The 17,074-nt window shown below is 44.3% G+C and overlaps 1 long non-coding RNA gene across 1 annotated transcript; it reads left to right on the top strand.

The window, feature by feature from the left end:
- The first annotated feature begins 10,207 nt into the window (after positions 1–10,207).
- Positions 10,208–15,297, top strand: LOC308584486. Its single transcript, XR_014006824.1, has 2 exons — positions 10,208–10,344; positions 14,759–15,297. It is a non-coding gene; the product is annotated as an uncharacterized lncRNA (long non-coding RNA).
- Positions 15,298–17,074: the final 1,777 nt, after the last annotated feature.

The following is a 17,074-nucleotide window of genomic DNA, read 5'->3' as shown; positions in this document are numbered from 1 at the left end:
ACTCCGCTAACCCAGAAATATTGCTTCAGGTTAAGAACTTTGCTTCAGGATGAGAACAGAAATTGTGCTCTGGCAGCAGCAGGAGGCTCCATTAGCTAAAGTGGTGCTTCAGGTTAAGAACAGTTTCAGGTTCGAACGAATTAAGTACTTAACCCGAGGTACCACTGTACTGTAAATGGATCTTTGTCCGTGCTTGGTTGTTCCAACCTCATCATATCTCTTCAGATGCTCAGCTACAGAGACGTCCAAACTCCTGCTGTGAAGTTGCCAGTGCTTCCAAAGATGCTTATGGAGTGATAATAATTCATTGTGGTTTTATTTCTTCTTTCCACTGGGTAGATGTTTTGCAAACATGATGAAGTCCATTTGTGTGTCCATCTGTGGGATGATGAGAAGGTGGTTGAGGATGGGAGAAGAGACGATTCTAGCCTCAAAGGAAGGAAATAAACAAAATGGATCCAACTGGCATGAATGCTATGAGAAAGACAGAGCGATCAAAGCTTGCCAAATGGAAAAGGAGTAAATCATGGAGGGAGGTTTTGTTTACCACTCTAGAAAGAAATTCAAGTAAGGGAAAGCTTTTTAGGGGGTAAAGGGGGGATTTACATTTTTACAAAATTGTGTAGGAGTATCCATTTACAGCATGTACAATTAATATTGTCCGGTTTTACATATTTTTTCACTTGTGAACAAAAGTGCAGAAGAGTAAATGATCCTCTCAGAATGTATCCACAGGGAAATTAAAACAAAACAAAAGTTTAGGGGGATGGGGGAGATCCTCCTTCGTTTGCTGCACAGCCATTCTGTGATTAAAAGATGCGTTTTGTGGAGATTTTAGAACATTCTTGGCAATGTCCTCCAGTTTCCCTTTTTCTTCTCAGCTGGGTCTTGTCACCATGTATATGGAGGGGGAGGGGAAGCAAAAGTGCAAGATTTTCTCTGACATGTAAAATATTAGCTGCTGCTGTATAGGGTCTGCGGGTGTTTATGGGAACTTGCTAAAGATCAGAGGATGAGATGTCCAGTAAAAGAGCTGCTAGCTGAGTACCACTGGGGATACAAATGACCACTGGAACACAACACTGTCCATGTTTTTGCATAAAGGCTGCCCTCGATTTAGTCATGAATCTTTTGGAGTGGAAATGAACACGCCCAACTGTCCTTTTCTCACAAAATCTCCAGGACTGAGCTCGCATAGCAGCTCACCATGAGACCTATGGAATTCACATTCATGTGACCAGCCACAGTTCTGGTTGCAAATGGAAACTTATAGATACAGTGGTACCTCTGGTTACGTACTTAATTCATTCCAGAGGTCCGTTCTTAACCTGAAACTGTTCTTAACCTGAAGCACCACTTTAGCTAATGGGGCCTCCTGCTGCCGCCGCATCGCTGGAGCACGATTTCTGTTCTCATCCTGAAGCAAAGTTCCTAACCCGAGGTAATATTTCTGGGTTAGCGGAGTCTGTAACCTGAAGCGTATGTAACCTGAAGCGTATGTAACCCAAGGCACCACTGTATAGGTTGTTTTGGTGAGTCAGATAATGAAATTGCTTGCTTATCCATCTATCTATCTATCATCTATCTCAGTGTTTCCCAAACGTTTTTGGGCAACGGCACACCTGTTTACCCGAAAAAAATCTCGCGGCACACCACCATTAAAGCCCCGCCCCGTGACGTCAGCGCGCAGCGTCACGCCGGGAGGGACGCACAAGAGTGGAAGTTTTTTCCCTCCCCCTTGCCGGGGTGGGAGGAGGCAGCAGAGCGAGGGACTGAGGGACGGCGGCAGCTGAGGCGGCGGCGGCGGCTGCTGTGGTGGTGGCGGCGATAGCGGGCGGAGGAGGGGGCGGCGGCGGGGCTTGAGGAGCCGTCGCCGGGAGTTGCTGCTGCTGCTGCTGCCCGGACATGCCGGCCTCCTCCTCCTCCGCTGTCTCGCGCTCCTCCCTTTTGCGCGCGCTGCCCCGCCACTCAGCACCACCACCGCGGAGCCGCCCCCGGCTCGACGCGGATCCTCGCCGCCGCCGCCTCTCGCCGCCCGACTCGCCCGCCTCCCTCCCACGGCACACCAGCCGATGTCTCACGGCACAGAAGTGTGCCGCGGAACACCGGTTGGGAAACACTGATCTATCTATCTATCTATCATCTATCTATCTATCTATCATCTATCTATCTATCTATCTATCATCTATCTATCTATCTGTCTATCATCTATCTGTCTATCCATCTATCCATCTAGCATCTAGCATCTATCCCACTTGATTGTAGCAATTGATGACCTTTCAGTGTATGGCCAGTGACACATATATATAACCCCTTTAAGAGGGGGACCCTGGAATTGCTGCTGCGGGGGGTATCACCACTTCACACACACCCCATATAGGGAAGAAAAGACTAAAGGATTCCACCCAAGGCCATAAGTGCCAAAGTTGTGATGAATTGCTGCGGGGAAGACAGAACCTGCTAATGCAGAAGAAGAAGAGTTTAGATTTGATATCTCACTTTATCACTACCCGAAGGAGTCTCAAAGCGGCTAACATTCTCCTTTCCCTTCCTCTCCCACAACAAACACTCTGTGAGGTGAGTGGGGCTGAGAGACTTCAGAGAAGTGTGACTGGCCTAAGGTCACCCAGCAGCTGCATGTGGAGGAGCGGAGACGCAAACCCGGTTCACCAGATTACAAGTCTACCGCTCCTAACCACTACACCACACAATTTCTTCCTGGTCCTTCAACAACAACCAGTCAAAGACCATAGCAGCGCCCACTAAACAGAAAGAAAAAGTTAACCTGCAAACAAGAAACATTCAACAAAGGGAGGGTAGGGAGGGTGAATCTCCAGAGCTGACTGCCTGGCTATTGTTGGCTCCACCCCCTATTTATAAATGGGTCTGGCCCCACCTTTCAGCAAGAAACTTGATTTCTGAGGCTGGGTGTGAACCTCTAAAAATTAACACTGAGAGGCAAGAAAGCCCCTGTTGGCCAGTAAGCTCCCTGGGAACTGTAGCACCTGGCACAATCCCACAAAGGACACCCACAATGTAAAGCGTGAGTGCTCATTAGCCAAAATCATGGAGGTGAAAGCAAAGTAACAGGTAAAAGATCAATACACAGTATGTGGTGGTGTAAAATAAAGTAATTGTTGTTGTTGTTGTTTAGTCGTTTAGTCGTGTTCGACTCTTTGTGACTCCATGGACCAGAGCATGCCAGGCACTCCTGTCCTCCACTGCCTCCCGCAGTTTGGTCAAACTCATGCTGGTAGCTTCGAGAACACTGTCCCACCATCTCGTCCTCTTTCGTCCCCTTCTCCTTGTGCCCTCCATCTTTCCCAGCATCAGGGTCTTTTCCAGGGAGTCTTCTCTTCTCATGAGGTGGCCAAAGTATTGGAGCCTCAGCTTCAGGATCTGTCCTTCCAGTGAGCACTCAGGGCTGATTTCCTTAAGAATGGAGAGGTTTGATCTTCTTGCAGTCCATGGGACTCTCAAGAGTCTCCTCCAGCACCATAATTCAAAAGCATCAGTTCTTTGGCGATCAGCCTTCTTTATGGTCCAGCTTTCACTTCCATACATCACTACTGGGAAAAACCATAGTTTTTACTATACAGACCTTTGTTGGCAAGGTGATGCCTCTAAAGTACCACAAAATGGTAACATCATAAAATGCCGAACAAATGACCATATAGTGACACACACTCTAGTGAATTAGTTCCGAATGGCATCCCTTACAGCACTCGTTATCACCAGAACACTGGCCGACCCATCTGTTTCTTCGGATAACAATCAAGGGCTTTGGTGAGCCATATTGGGAAGTTCACATTTAAAGGAAAATAAACCGGGCAAAATAGTGGCTGAAACGCCAGATCTCTAACCTCCGCCCCCACCCTTCACCGCCTCGCTCCCCTCAGCTGAACAGGCTCAACAACTGGCAGCTCTTAAATTTAGACAGCCTTGGGGTAAATGTGCAAATAAGCTGCAAATTAAGCATCCCTTGACAGATGGAAGTTTGCGGGATGATAAAGACCAGACCCAGCCCACAGCACAGTGCTGACAAGCGAAGGATTACACCGTCTATGGGAGTGTGAGCCACGTGTTCGAAGTGCCTCATCACAAAGGAAGGTACATGCACTCAGATAATCCCTCAACTCCCCTCCCCCATTGCGGTGATTTATTACCAGCAACACTCACCGCAGTCAAAATACTGAGCCCACCTAACACCTCAAAGTCTTAAGCCGGTACTCCTCTACGCAGGAAGTTGCTAGTTTTGTAACCCCCACAGAAGGACTACAGGATTTCTTAGCAAGCAGCTTGAGTTAGAGATGTCCATTGCCATGGATGCAATCTGGATGCAGTTTCAAGGGTCTCCAATAAATTCATCTGAATCTATGGATTTGGAACCAAGGCCACATGGGTCTTAGGTATTCAGAACCCTACATGGGCAGTTTAGACTGTGAAATATACTCGGAGTCGAGTGTGGATTTCATGCTCTTATTCAGCTCATAGTGGTGAGGAGGAATGGAAGTTCCCCCAGAATGTCTGCTTTATATACATTATTTACACAATGGGCCCCACGTGATTGGCTCATTCTGGAATTCTCCTGTAGGCCAATCAAGTTGAGGATTCACTTCCACCTGGAGCTGGATTGGGTGGCTCCTGTGGACCAATCAGACTGCTGCATTCTGGATGCTATTGTTCTAGGACCAATTAGACTGCAGCATTTTGGATCCTATTCAACTCAGTACATAACAGACTGCAAAACAAAAAGACGTATTCTTGTAGGATAGCTCAGGTGGTAGAGCATGAGATTCTTAATTTTGGGGTCATGGGTTCGAGCCCCACACTGGGCAAAATGATTCCTGCATTTCAGGGGGTTGAACTCAATGACCCTCATGGTCCCTTCCAACTCTACAATCCTATGATTCTATGATTAGTTTTTATCTGCACAGCAGCAATGGATCAATGACACATTGCAAGAAATGAGGTGCACCTTTGTGTTTGCATTTTAGTGCGGTTCGTGTTTTTAGCTCCTAACCACGTTTGCCTCCTGACACTATTGTAAGGATGGGAGGCACACTTTGCAGGGGAGAATCAGTAAGTAGGAGGAGGCAGCTGACACTTTTCAGGCATGCCAATCCCTTCACCACATCGCTTCCCACTGCCATTCCACCCACACGTACGGCCATTGGCCACAGCACCAGAAATAATCCCATTTGGGGGAAATAAAAGCTGGAGAAGGGGTGGCTGGGGAATGTGGGAAGAGTCCAGCACACACACACACTTGCTGTTTTGTGCAAACAAATCTCTTGTGCAAACAAGAGCCAGTGTGGTGTAGTGGTTAAGAGTGGTAGACTCGTAATCTGGTGAACCGGGTTCGCTTCCCAGCTCCTCCACATGCAGCTGCTGGGTGACCTTGGGCCAGTCACACTTCTCTGAAGTCTCTCAGCCTCCCTCACCTCACAGAGTGTTTGTTGTGGGGGAGGAAGGGAAAGGAGAATGTTAGCCACTTTGAGACTCCTGAAGGGGAGTGATAAAGCGGGATATCTTCTTCTTCTATATACACACTCATAAGAAGCATTCATTTACCAGTGTAATGTACAGATACTCCTTTATGCACAATAGAGCCGTTACGCTTTTAAAAAATTATATATCCTAGAAAGTTCATCTCTCTGTTTGCTCACATCACAGCATGCAGCCCAGCCATTCCCTAGTTCTTCTGATTGTAAAACCTGGGGTAGATCTCTGGAAGGCTGGCAAAGGTCAGGGAATGGATCCGTCACAAACTCTCAGCTCTGTTCAGCTTCTGGACCACAAGGAAGACTGCTGCTGCCAAAAAGCCTCATGAGCTACAGAAGCTCTGACGTGTGCAAAATCAGGGCTGGGCGAGTCGCCACTCGATGTCATTTTTATCGTTCCAATAAGCAACTCATTAGCAGGCCTAGTTTAATCTGCAAGATCTCTCTTGGTAAGTTACTCAGGCTTGCACAGAGGCCTTGAGAACCCAGCACTTGCTCCAAAGGCAGCGGCTGTCTTGGTTTGCTTAAGAACATGCCATAGCTGTTCCCTTCGATAGGGAGCGAACACCAGGCTACTGAGACCTGAAGTCAATAATGCTACTACCATGCACGGGAAAGTGTAGCAAGCAACACCAGACTCGTGCTTCAAGTAGCCTCTGCTCAATAACTTTCATCCGGTAATCCTGCTATAATGCCAAACATCTTTTCATGTCTCTTCCAGCCTTGACCCACAGACCGGCACATTTCATATCTCTTCATCCAAGTGCATTCGTATGCTCTGGTATGGGGCTGATAAGTGAGATTAGTAGGGGTGTTTCTCTGCCACGGCTATGACAAATTCCATTCTCAATTTAGAACTTACTCCAGCATTTGTGCAACAAGAGCGATGGGTGAGGTGTTATGACATGTTTATGGTGCTATACAGTTTGGGGGCGGGGGTCACTTTCAAGATTTGTAAGGAGAAATTCAAAAACAGAGGTTTGATGTTCACTTTTATGAATCTCCATCTGGATTTACAGTGGTACCTCGGGTTAAGAACTTAATTTGTTCTGGAGGTCCGTTCTTAACCTGAAACTGTTCTTAACCTGAGGTACCACTTTAGCTAATGGGGCCTCCCGCTGCTGCCACCGCATGATTTCTGTTCTCATCCTGAGGTAAAGTTCTTAACCCAAGGTGCTGTTTCTGGGTTAGTGGAATCTGTAACCTGAAGCATCTGTAACCTGAAGCGTCTGTAACCCGAGGTACCACTGTATATATAAAAATTGATTTCCTTCCACTTATTTATTTAATGTTTATACTGTCCTTCAACTGTAGATCTCAGGGCAGCTCACAACATAAAATTACAATATGAAAACCACAAAATAATAGAAATTGGATGAAAAGCAACCAATAACACCCCCCCCCCCGTACCACAACATATTTAAAATGGTATTGGAAGTTAAGGCCTGTTTCAAGAGGAATTTTTTACCTGGTGCCTAAAGGTGGCAGCCAAGACTCCCTGGGGAGAGCATTCCACAAAAGGGAGCCACCACAGAAAAGTCCCTTTCTCGTGTTGCCACCCTCCAGACCTCTCATGGAGGCAGCATATGAAGAAGGGCTTCAGGTGGTGATCTCAGGGTGCGTGTAGGAGGTAAACAGGGAAATCTCTTACAATAGTAGTTACAATGTATATATTCGGGTAGGTACCGAATAATAATAAAGCTGTTGTTGTAGATTCTTCCATTTCATGGTCATTGATGTATGCCACCAGTAAACCTCGTTTATTTTCCCTGTTGTTTTTCATCGTTTTACCACCTTCTTTTTTGAAAACTGCTTTGAGGGGTTTTCTTTGACAAATAACTTTTATTAAATTAAACAAACAAACAAATAAACCTTAAGATTCGGAACAGTAGGTGGGTGGGGGGTCGGCGAAGCCTTGGCCCCGAAGAAGATGGATTGCAAACTCCCATCATTCCTGGCCATTTGCCGTGCTGGCTAATGCTGAAAGGAGTTGGCATCCCCCCAAAATATGGAAGGCCAAAGATTGCACATCCCTGAGATACATGGTGAGGACAGGTGAAGAATATAGCCACAGTTGTACTAAAGAACACTACACCCATAACAACACTCTTGTTTACTAGCCTCTCCGACAAGAGTTCACTATGGAAAATCTGCTCTCCCCAATGAACTGTTATGAGCATTGACCTACTATGAACTTGTGTGATGCGACCATAAAATATGTTACAGCTCAGCAGAGTTTCATACAGTTCCAAAGAGCAGGGCAACACAGTCAACCACTAAAAAGAAATTGGTGCTGCCTGTCCCATTTATACACAAAATATGGGCATACGTGACTATGTAACTGCATCTTGTCCTATTTCAGATTGTTAAGCACTCGGCATTCTCTCCAGGAAATTAATAAGTTTATGAAGCAGCTGTTCCATCTACTAGGTTTAAAAAACAATACTGCAGTTGTAAACTACAGATTACAGTTTTTGAGGGGCGTAATCCCCTTAAAATTGGTCTTTCCCGGTTTTAATGGGAGAGCCTGTCATTCCAAGTTGGTTCATCTGAGCATCAAGGCTTAACAATATGTGCAATTTTGGACCATAGGAAGACACGTGAAATTGATAATTGTTTATGCTGTTAGTCGTTCATTTATTGAAGCATGCTGCGCTGGGAATTCGGAGCTGATGGCATTCTCTATAGTGTGCATTCTCAGCACTCAACGAAGACGGAATGGAAAAAAGCATATAAAGAAAGATCACAGTCACAATTCTCACTGGGGATGGGGGGGGAAATAACAGTCGATTACTTATGTCTTTGAAAAGCACACAACAGAGAAAAAGACTGAATTACTGAATATAAAGGCAATAGGGTAAGTTGATTCCTGCTGTTTCTGACTCGCTTGGATCTGTTCTTTATGCTGTATGAGCGCAGACATAAATGGCAGAATAAAAGAGTTTACCTTACAGCGGGCGTGCAAAAAATAATGTGGAACTACAAACATTACTTATGGTGGATAACGGAGGAAGGGGCTCTTGTAGAAAGGCCTATGACCCATGTACGATATTCTCACATGTTCATGCTGTTCTCTTTAGGACTGGGCGATATATCAATATATCGTTCAAAACCGGTTTGAAGTCCGTATCGTGATATTGGTTTCATGATTTTTGACCTAGCAATATATTGTGAATCATGGGGGGTGGAGTGCGTGCGCTATGCAAAAATGACAATTGGGAAAAACTGTGAAGCCAGCCAGTGCCTCTACATAGCTCCATCCTTATTTCAGATATTGTGATATATCGGTATATTGTGATGTTTAACTGGTGATATATCACGATGTTGAAAACTAGGCCGTATTTCAAAAAGTGAAAATCCAGACACAAAACTAAACTTTTGCCTAAAATTGTTGAGCTTTCCTTGCAAAAAAATGAAATAGGGAACTACGGAATAAGTTATTTTTAAGGAAATTCGCCAATATCTAGATTTCTGACATGGGATGCCATCCGTCCAGATTTTCCAGGATATTTCAGCGATTTCTGCCCGGACACTGTTTCTAACTGCCATATTCAGTCTATGTCTGGGAAATTCTGGACATATGGCAGCCCTATGAAAACCAGATATCGACCAGCCCTAATTTTCTTATCTCCTCATACTTACACATCCACCATTCTCCCATACATTGGCACACATATATTTCATGGACTTGCCCACACAAGGAACCTCAATCACATGCTTGTATTCAGGCGCACTCACATAACCACCCTAAACAAGTTTTACCTCAGAGTCTCTCTCCCCTATTATTCTCAGGCGCCGACTCTGTAGGAATAAAAAACTCATATTAACATGGCACATTACTTACCACAGCCCAAGAACGAAAGTTAAAGGGCCTGTCTACAAAAAACGAAAGCGAGGAGGGACGGAGCCTATAGATTGTTTTCCCCAACTAGTTTCTGTTTCTTTTAAATCTACAGGAACTTCTGGATCCTGCCGAGGCACATAAAACCAAGTGAAAAATAGGCAGAGATTTCGTCGGTAATGACTGAGGCACAGGGCATTTCCTGAGGATTAATGGCTGCCTGGGAATGGGTGAGGCCAGCACTGCAACTATCAGCCATTAGCTCCAGCTGCCCATTAATTCCCAAGACATGTTCTGCACTGGCATAACCATTACTATTATAGGCTTAAGGCGAATAAGTGCATTATAATTATTTTTTTGTTGACCATGGGAGTTTTTAATGATGATTTGGGGACATTTCCGAATAATTAATGTCTTCTGCATTGGTTACTGTTATTTGAATCCCCTTTCAGCAGCATGCTAACTATTTACATTTTATGCTGAAACTATTCATGGCTACCATAGGCTGCATATATAAATGTAATGTTAAAACAGGAGTGGCAGCGGTTTTCTCTCCCCTAGGGTGCACCCAGTTTCCTTCTGCATTTGTCAAGTCAAAAATAGGCTTACATCCTAGTGTCCTGAGCGCTGATTCAGGGCAGATCCAAATTCTACATTTAAAACACATCCAACGCACATTAAAAGTACACCAGTTCCCCCAAAGAATGCTGGGAACTGTAGTTGGATAATAAGAATGCTGAGAACCGATTTACATCCAATGCCCTTTTAAAATGTGTTGGGGATGAACATGGATTAAAAGCCATATAAGGAAACTTAGTAGTGTCAGTTGAGAGTAGTGCCAGTTGAGTGCTGGTGGTTGCTAGGTTGCGGAGGTCCTTGTGAAACGCCCTTCATTGTGACACCTTCCTCTGCTGGCTCCTTGGTCACTAGGGCTCTAGAGGCATAGCGATCTCCTTTGGTTTGATCATTCAGCGAGTGAGAGAGAAAGTGGATGGAGATGTAAGTAGGCTTTCTCATCTGCATCGGCATTCTGTGCTGATAATGCTCCCTGACAGTGGCTCTTTTGGCGGGAAGAGGGGTTATTGGCTTGTTGTTTATATTCTGATGATATATTTTGTGGTTTTTATGTTGATCTTTTCTGAGAATGGCCTTGAGACTTCCAGGTATATGGTGGTAAAGTGAATTGAATTAATGAATTATTTAAGATTGATAAGAGAAATGGTTTTGCAGCGGAAAAAACCAAATTGGAAACAGAGTTGTTAGACACTAATGTCAAGAATATGTCTAAAATGTATAATTTGTTGTTGGAGTGGCATACAAAGGATGGACAAGTTAAATCAGTTATGATTGATTGGGCACAAGATGTGGGACATAATATAATGATGGAAGATTGGGAGAGATTATGGAAGAAAGGGATTAAGTTTACTGCATGTACGATGTTAAAGGAAAATATAATGAAAATGATGTATAGGTGGTATTTGACCCCTGTTAAATTAGCTAAGATTTATCATAACTGTGATAATTTATGTTGGAAGTGTAAAGAAAAGGAAGGTACCTTTTATCACATGTGGTGGACTTGTCCCAAGGTGAAAGACTTCTGGTAAAAGATTTATAATGAATTAAAAAAAATGATGAAATATACATTTATAAAGAAACCAGAGGCCTTTCTTCTTGGAATAACAGGTCCTGAATTGCCCAAGAAAGATGTAAAGGTATTTTTGTATGCCACAACTGCCGTTCAAATTTTAATAGCCAATAAGTGGAAAACGCAAGCATTACCAAGGGTGGAAGATTGGCAGATGAAGATGATGGACTTTATGGAGCTAGCTGACCTTACCGGAAGGATCAGCAACCAGAAAGAAGAGGAATATCAAGAAGATTGGAAGAAATTTAAAGACTATTTGAATAAATATTGTAATATTAAAAATTTGAAGTTACTTGAAAGTACTAAACAGGCCTAGGATTAAATTAAGAGTTAGTTAAATAAATGAGACCTATAATCTTAAGAAAAGTTAAGAAATCTGATTCTAAATGGAATATTGTTTTCGAATAATGATATTGGAAAGCTGTGACACTCAGATACAAGGAAATTCAGATGGGAGGGACTAGAGGAAGTCAAATAATATGTTTATGAGATTGGAATTTTAACTAATCAATTAATTTGTGTTGTCTATGTGTTTGCTGTTATATATATCTTTGTTGTCTTTATATTACTTTTGTTTTATTTGTTTTACAGTATGTGTTTTATTTGTATGAAACTTAATTAAAAAAAATTATTGGGGGGGGAGAGAACTGGCAAAATGCAGAACTGGCAAAACTGACATATAAGCTATGGGACAAGGATAACTGTGACTTCAGAAGCTGAAGAGGTAACAGGGTTTAGTGAGCAGGAAGAGGCTGTGGCAGAGAGTAGTCCAGAACCAGAGGCAGAAGTGGAGGCTAGAGAGGAGGGGGGATAAGAGACAGAGATGAGGCGGGCTGCTGAAGAAGCCAGGTGGTCTCCCTCTCCTGTGGTGACCAGCTCCTCTCCCTGCTGGTCTCCTAGAACCAGAAGAGGTATGAAGAGGGCAGAACAAAGACAGATGCTTTGATGGAGTCTCAGATTGCTTGGGAAGGAACTAGAGGAGGAAACTTAGAGAGCAATGGGAAGGTGAGGACCTTCAGTCCTTGCAACTGCTTAATTGGGGCAAGACCTACTGGGAAGGGTTGCTGTGATATCTAGGCCTGCACTGTTTCGGTTTCTTTGAATAAAGAGTTAACTTCACGGACACCTTGTGAGTTATTGCAGACCCCCGCCCGACTCTCGCCTTGGTGGGACTCACGGTTGGGAAAGGCTGGTCTAGAGCTGTCATCTAAAACAGGGCCTTTTCTGAAATGGCAGCTCCATAGAACCCCATCCTTCCTTGTTGGCGTTTCATTACCAGATGAAGGCCACTCTTTTCCCCAAGGCTATTTGCGAACGTTTGAGGAAATCTATTCTTGCTTTTCTCCTTGCTAGCTTTTCCACTGTCTAACTAATCAGTTATTATTTGCCAGCTGTTGCTTCAGCTGTTTGAACATGGTGTTTTATTTGTCTGTGGTTTTTTGTAATTGTTTAAATTTGTGTTCTGGCGTTTCAAATGGTTTACAACCACAAACCATCTCGTGAGACCTTATGAATTAGGTGTAGCAGCCATCTTATGCCCTGCGGATGTTGTTGAACTCTGACTCCCATCTGCTACATTGGCCAGTAGTCACGGATGGTGGGAGTTGTAGTCTGGTAACGTCTTGGGTGGGGGATACTTTGGCTACCCCTGTTTTAGATCAAAAGAGGATATACAAGTAAAAACAGGAGGAGGGCTCTTGGAGTCTGCTTTTTATAGCGTCTATCTACAGTGGTGCCCCGCAAGATGAATGCCTCGCAAGACGAAAAACTCGCTAGACGAAAGGGTTTTGCGGTTTTTGAGCTGCTTCGCAAGACGATTTTCCCTATGGGCTTGCTTCGCAAGACGGAAATGTCTTGCGTTTTTTGCAAGTTTGTTTCCTTTCTCTTAACACCGTTAATACAGTTGCGACTTGACTTCGAGGAGCAACTCATAGAACGCGGTGTGGTAGCCTTTTTTGAGGTTTTTGGCGATTTTTGAAGCTTTTCCAAAACTTTTCCGACACCGTGCTTTGCAAGACGAAAAATTCGCTAGACGAAAAAACTCGCGGAATGAATTAATTTCGTCTTGTGAGGCACCACTGTATTTCACATGCGAAAGGCTGGGCTGGATGAATCCCTAGCCGGAATTAAGATTGCCGGAGGAAATATCAACAACATCAGATATGCAGATGACACAACCTTGATGGCAGAAAGTGAGGAGGAATTAAAGAACCTTTTATTGAGGGTGAAAGAGGAGAGCACAAAATATGGTCTGAAGCTCAACATCAAAAAAATGAAGATCATGGCCACTGGTCCCATCCCCTCCTGGCAAATAGAGGGGGAAGAAATGGAGGCAGTGAGAGATTTTACTTTCTTGGGCTCCATGATCACTACAGATGGTGACAGCAGCCACGAAATTAAAAGACGCCTGCTTCTTGGGAGAAAAGCAATGACAAACCTAGACAGAATCTTAAAAAGTAGAGACATCGCCTTGCCAACAAAGGTCCGTATAGTTAAAGCTATGGTTTCCCCAGTAGTGATGTATGGAAGTGAGAGCTGGACCATAAAGAAGGCTGATCGCCGAAGAATGGATGCTTTTGAATTATGGTGCTGGAGGAGACTCTTGAGAGTTCCATGGACTGCAAGAAGATCAAACCTATCCATTCTGAAGGAAATCAGCCCTGAGTGCTCACTGGAAGGACAGATTGTGAAGTTGAGGCTCTAATACTTTGGCCACCTCATGAGAAGAGAAGACTCCCTGGAAAAGACCCTGATGTTGGGAAAGATGGAGGGCACAAGGAGAAGGGGATGACAGAGGACGAGATGTTTGGACAGTGTTCTCGAAGCTACCAGCATGAGTTTGACCAAACTGCGGGAGGCAGTGGAAGACAGGAGTGCCTGGCGTGCTCTGGTCCATGGGGTCACAAAGAGTCGGACATGACTAAATGACTAAACAACAACAACAAATCTATTTCACTCAGTATTGTCTACGTATTGATTGACAGGCGGTAGCTGTCTAGAGTTTCAGACAATAGGTGATGCTAGCTTGGGACTTAATTCCTGTCTTCCACCACCAAGTGATGGTCCTTCTCATAATGTAAAAGGCACCAGTTAATCAACGCAGCACTGCCTTCAGATCCTGGGAAATTGTATTAAGAGAATGTGATGGATGTGGTTCCTGAGAGGTCCCGCTGCTCAAATAATGTTGCGTTTGTACAGGGCTTCAAATCTGCAACTTTACAACACAGCCTCCAGGCAAAAAAATACTCATCTGTGACCAAATACCAGCTTGATTGTTTAGAGATGAATATTGTCAATGGGTGTGCCAATTGTTGCACAGTTCCTTTCAAGCATGGAGTTTGTCCAGTCACTATATACTTGGTAAAAGCAACAACATTGTTATCACTACCAGAGAGTTTTTCAAACTTTTCCACCCATGGCAAACACTCTCCCGTTTCCCAGATTCATTCAGCTTCTTGGCAGTCAAGTGAACTATTGACAGAGTTTAACATGTTCTGTTTCGTATCAGCTTTACTTGTCCTATGCCATAAGACTACAGCTCACATTTCACTGATAGCACGATGGGACTCTCATTTCCACATTACGCCGTCCTGATATAGTTAAGAACTTAAGTTTCATGTAAACGAATAAGAATAAAGAGCAGAAGTATGCAGAGATAATATTTAAGAAAAACCAATACTACCCTTTCAGACAACATGCGCACACATCTAACGAAGCCCGACACTTCAGATCATAAAGAACTCTCCCTTCTTTCTTTTACTAACTCAGTTTAGGCAACGGATGTCTATTCTTCTTATCAGCATTTACAATCAACTGATTTGTAAGAGGAAACGTACGAGTCCAGTGATGAATGTAAATCTAGACAGCAATAGTAGCTCTGCGTTCTTACTCTAGACATTTTCTACTTTGACAACCTACGAGGGAGCATATAAAAGCGGCGAAGGAAATGCAAGACATCTGTAACAAACCCAGTGAACATGCTATTGATTTGTTTCCCTTGCTGGTGTGGTCCCAGTGTTGGACAGCTTTCTCCAGAGAAATGAGTTACATAAACAGTCCGGTGGAGAACATGAAATTCCACTTCCATTCATCTTCTTGATTTTGCAAGCACCACATTCTGCAAAGCCCATGCCGGCAAAGGCTCTTGGATCAGGCCTTGAATTCTTTCTGGATCCTTAAGGGAGGAGATATCGGAGCTGGCCAAGAATCTAAGTGGAAACTGATGACAGAAACTGACATTAATCAGCTCCACAGTATGTTCTGCCCAGCAGGTTTCTTCCAATAAATCAAAGCCCTTGAAATCTAAATGGCATTTAACTATTAGAGAGCAACTGTTCCTTGCGGTCTGGAGCTGATAGAAATGATTAATTTAATATTTAATTTTAAAATACAGCCGCTCTGTTTATACAGCGTCCTCATAACCTATTATATACTTAAGGATGCACACACAAACAGTCAGATTCCCTGCTTGCAAAACTAACAGCCTAACTTGAAACGCAGGATGAGTTTATCCACATGCGTGTAGTTTGTTTTGTTTTCAAATCCTTCTATGGTTTGCCACCTTTGTTGGGGAGTACACATCTCCTTTTTAAATAGGCTTCCTTTTCTGGAAGTGAATAAACGTGAGTCCCTCTTTCCCTTGTTAGTATTGTAGTCTGCTAATGGGCTGTTGGGGTGTGCTGCAACGCAGCACAGTTGCCAATTGCAAAATGTATGGGTCTTTGACCACAAAACCTCACCCTGAAATCCAGTAAACTTGCATGGAAGGAAATAGATGCAGGATTGCAGACCTAGAGTGATTCTACACATACCATGTGGGGCTGATTTATTTTGGTGTGGTGCTCCCAACCAGGCAGATGATGCGCATGACATTCATTTGTACACCACTTTCAGGTGCTCAACGCACATCCCACACATAATGTAGTTATTGTAATCCTTAAAACTATGCTATAAATTAGGTCATTATTATTATTATTATTATTATTATTATTATTATTATTATTATTATTGCTGGTGCTGCAATCCTCCCTCCAGTTTTCCCAGCATTTAGGGGTGTGATTTTATGCAGCATCGTCTTCCGGGGTAGGAATTCTGTGAATTACCTTTTTTGACGGAGGATGTTCTGCTTACTTTCCATAACCTTATGAGATGATTAGGGGCAGTTTAGGGATCCCTCCATGCATTAAGGTTCCTTTGTTTGTTTTTAGCACCACACTGCACATGGCATGAGGCACTTCCTCCTACTTCCTGCCAGCCATACTTCTTCAGACACATTGCGCATGATGCGACGTGATGTCACATCGCTCCCAAAGTGCTCCAGGGAATGTGGCCAACTACAGAGAGCTTGCCCTGCCTTCTGCTGCATTTCCTGAAATGCCTTGGGAGTGGCAGGGTATAATTCCCAAGGCACTCCCAGTGTCAGGAGTGCATGCAGGAGCCAGGCCCTGTGACTGGTAGGGCCTCGCAGGACTAGGGCCTTCCTGAGTTTGGCCTGGAAGGGCAAGGTGTGGCTGCACAGGTGAGGCTTGACAGAAGACCTGTAGCACTTGTTGGCAAGGGCCGGGAAGGATATATAAGACCAGCATTTCTTTCTGGCTCTTTGGCACAGCAACACACTACCCACCTAGCTGTGCTTCAGCTTCCTGACTCCTGGTATCCTGACTCTTGGACCCTTGGCTTCCTGACTCCTGCTGGTATCCTGACTCTTGGACCCTTGGTTTCCTGACTCCTGGTTTCCTGACCCGCGGACGCTTGGCTTCCTGACTCCTGGTTTCCTGATTCGTGGACTCTTGGCTTCCTGACCCCTGGACTGCTGATCCTGGACTGCTGATTCCTGCTTCCCGACCTCTACCCCGGTCCCAGCGTACCAAGCCGGGACTCCAACTGCCCATAACCTGGGCCGTGACACCCATAGGTTCAGCTCATGGAAGCCTGCAGAAAGAGATGGCTTCTCACCATTATCTGCTGCACTTTCTGGAATGTATTGGGAGCAACGATGCAACACAACACTGTGCCATTTTTGAAGAAGTGCAGCCAGCAAGAAGCTACAAAGGGGGTTCTTTGTAATGTTAACACAACTTTTCA

The sequence above is a fragment of the Podarcis bocagei genome, assembly GCF_964188305.1.
Source record: "Podarcis bocagei genome assembly, chromosome: 3".
Classification (NCBI taxonomy): Eukaryota; Metazoa; Chordata; class Lepidosauria; order Squamata; family Lacertidae; genus Podarcis; species Podarcis bocagei.
This window is presented reverse-complemented; position numbering and strand designations above follow the sequence as displayed.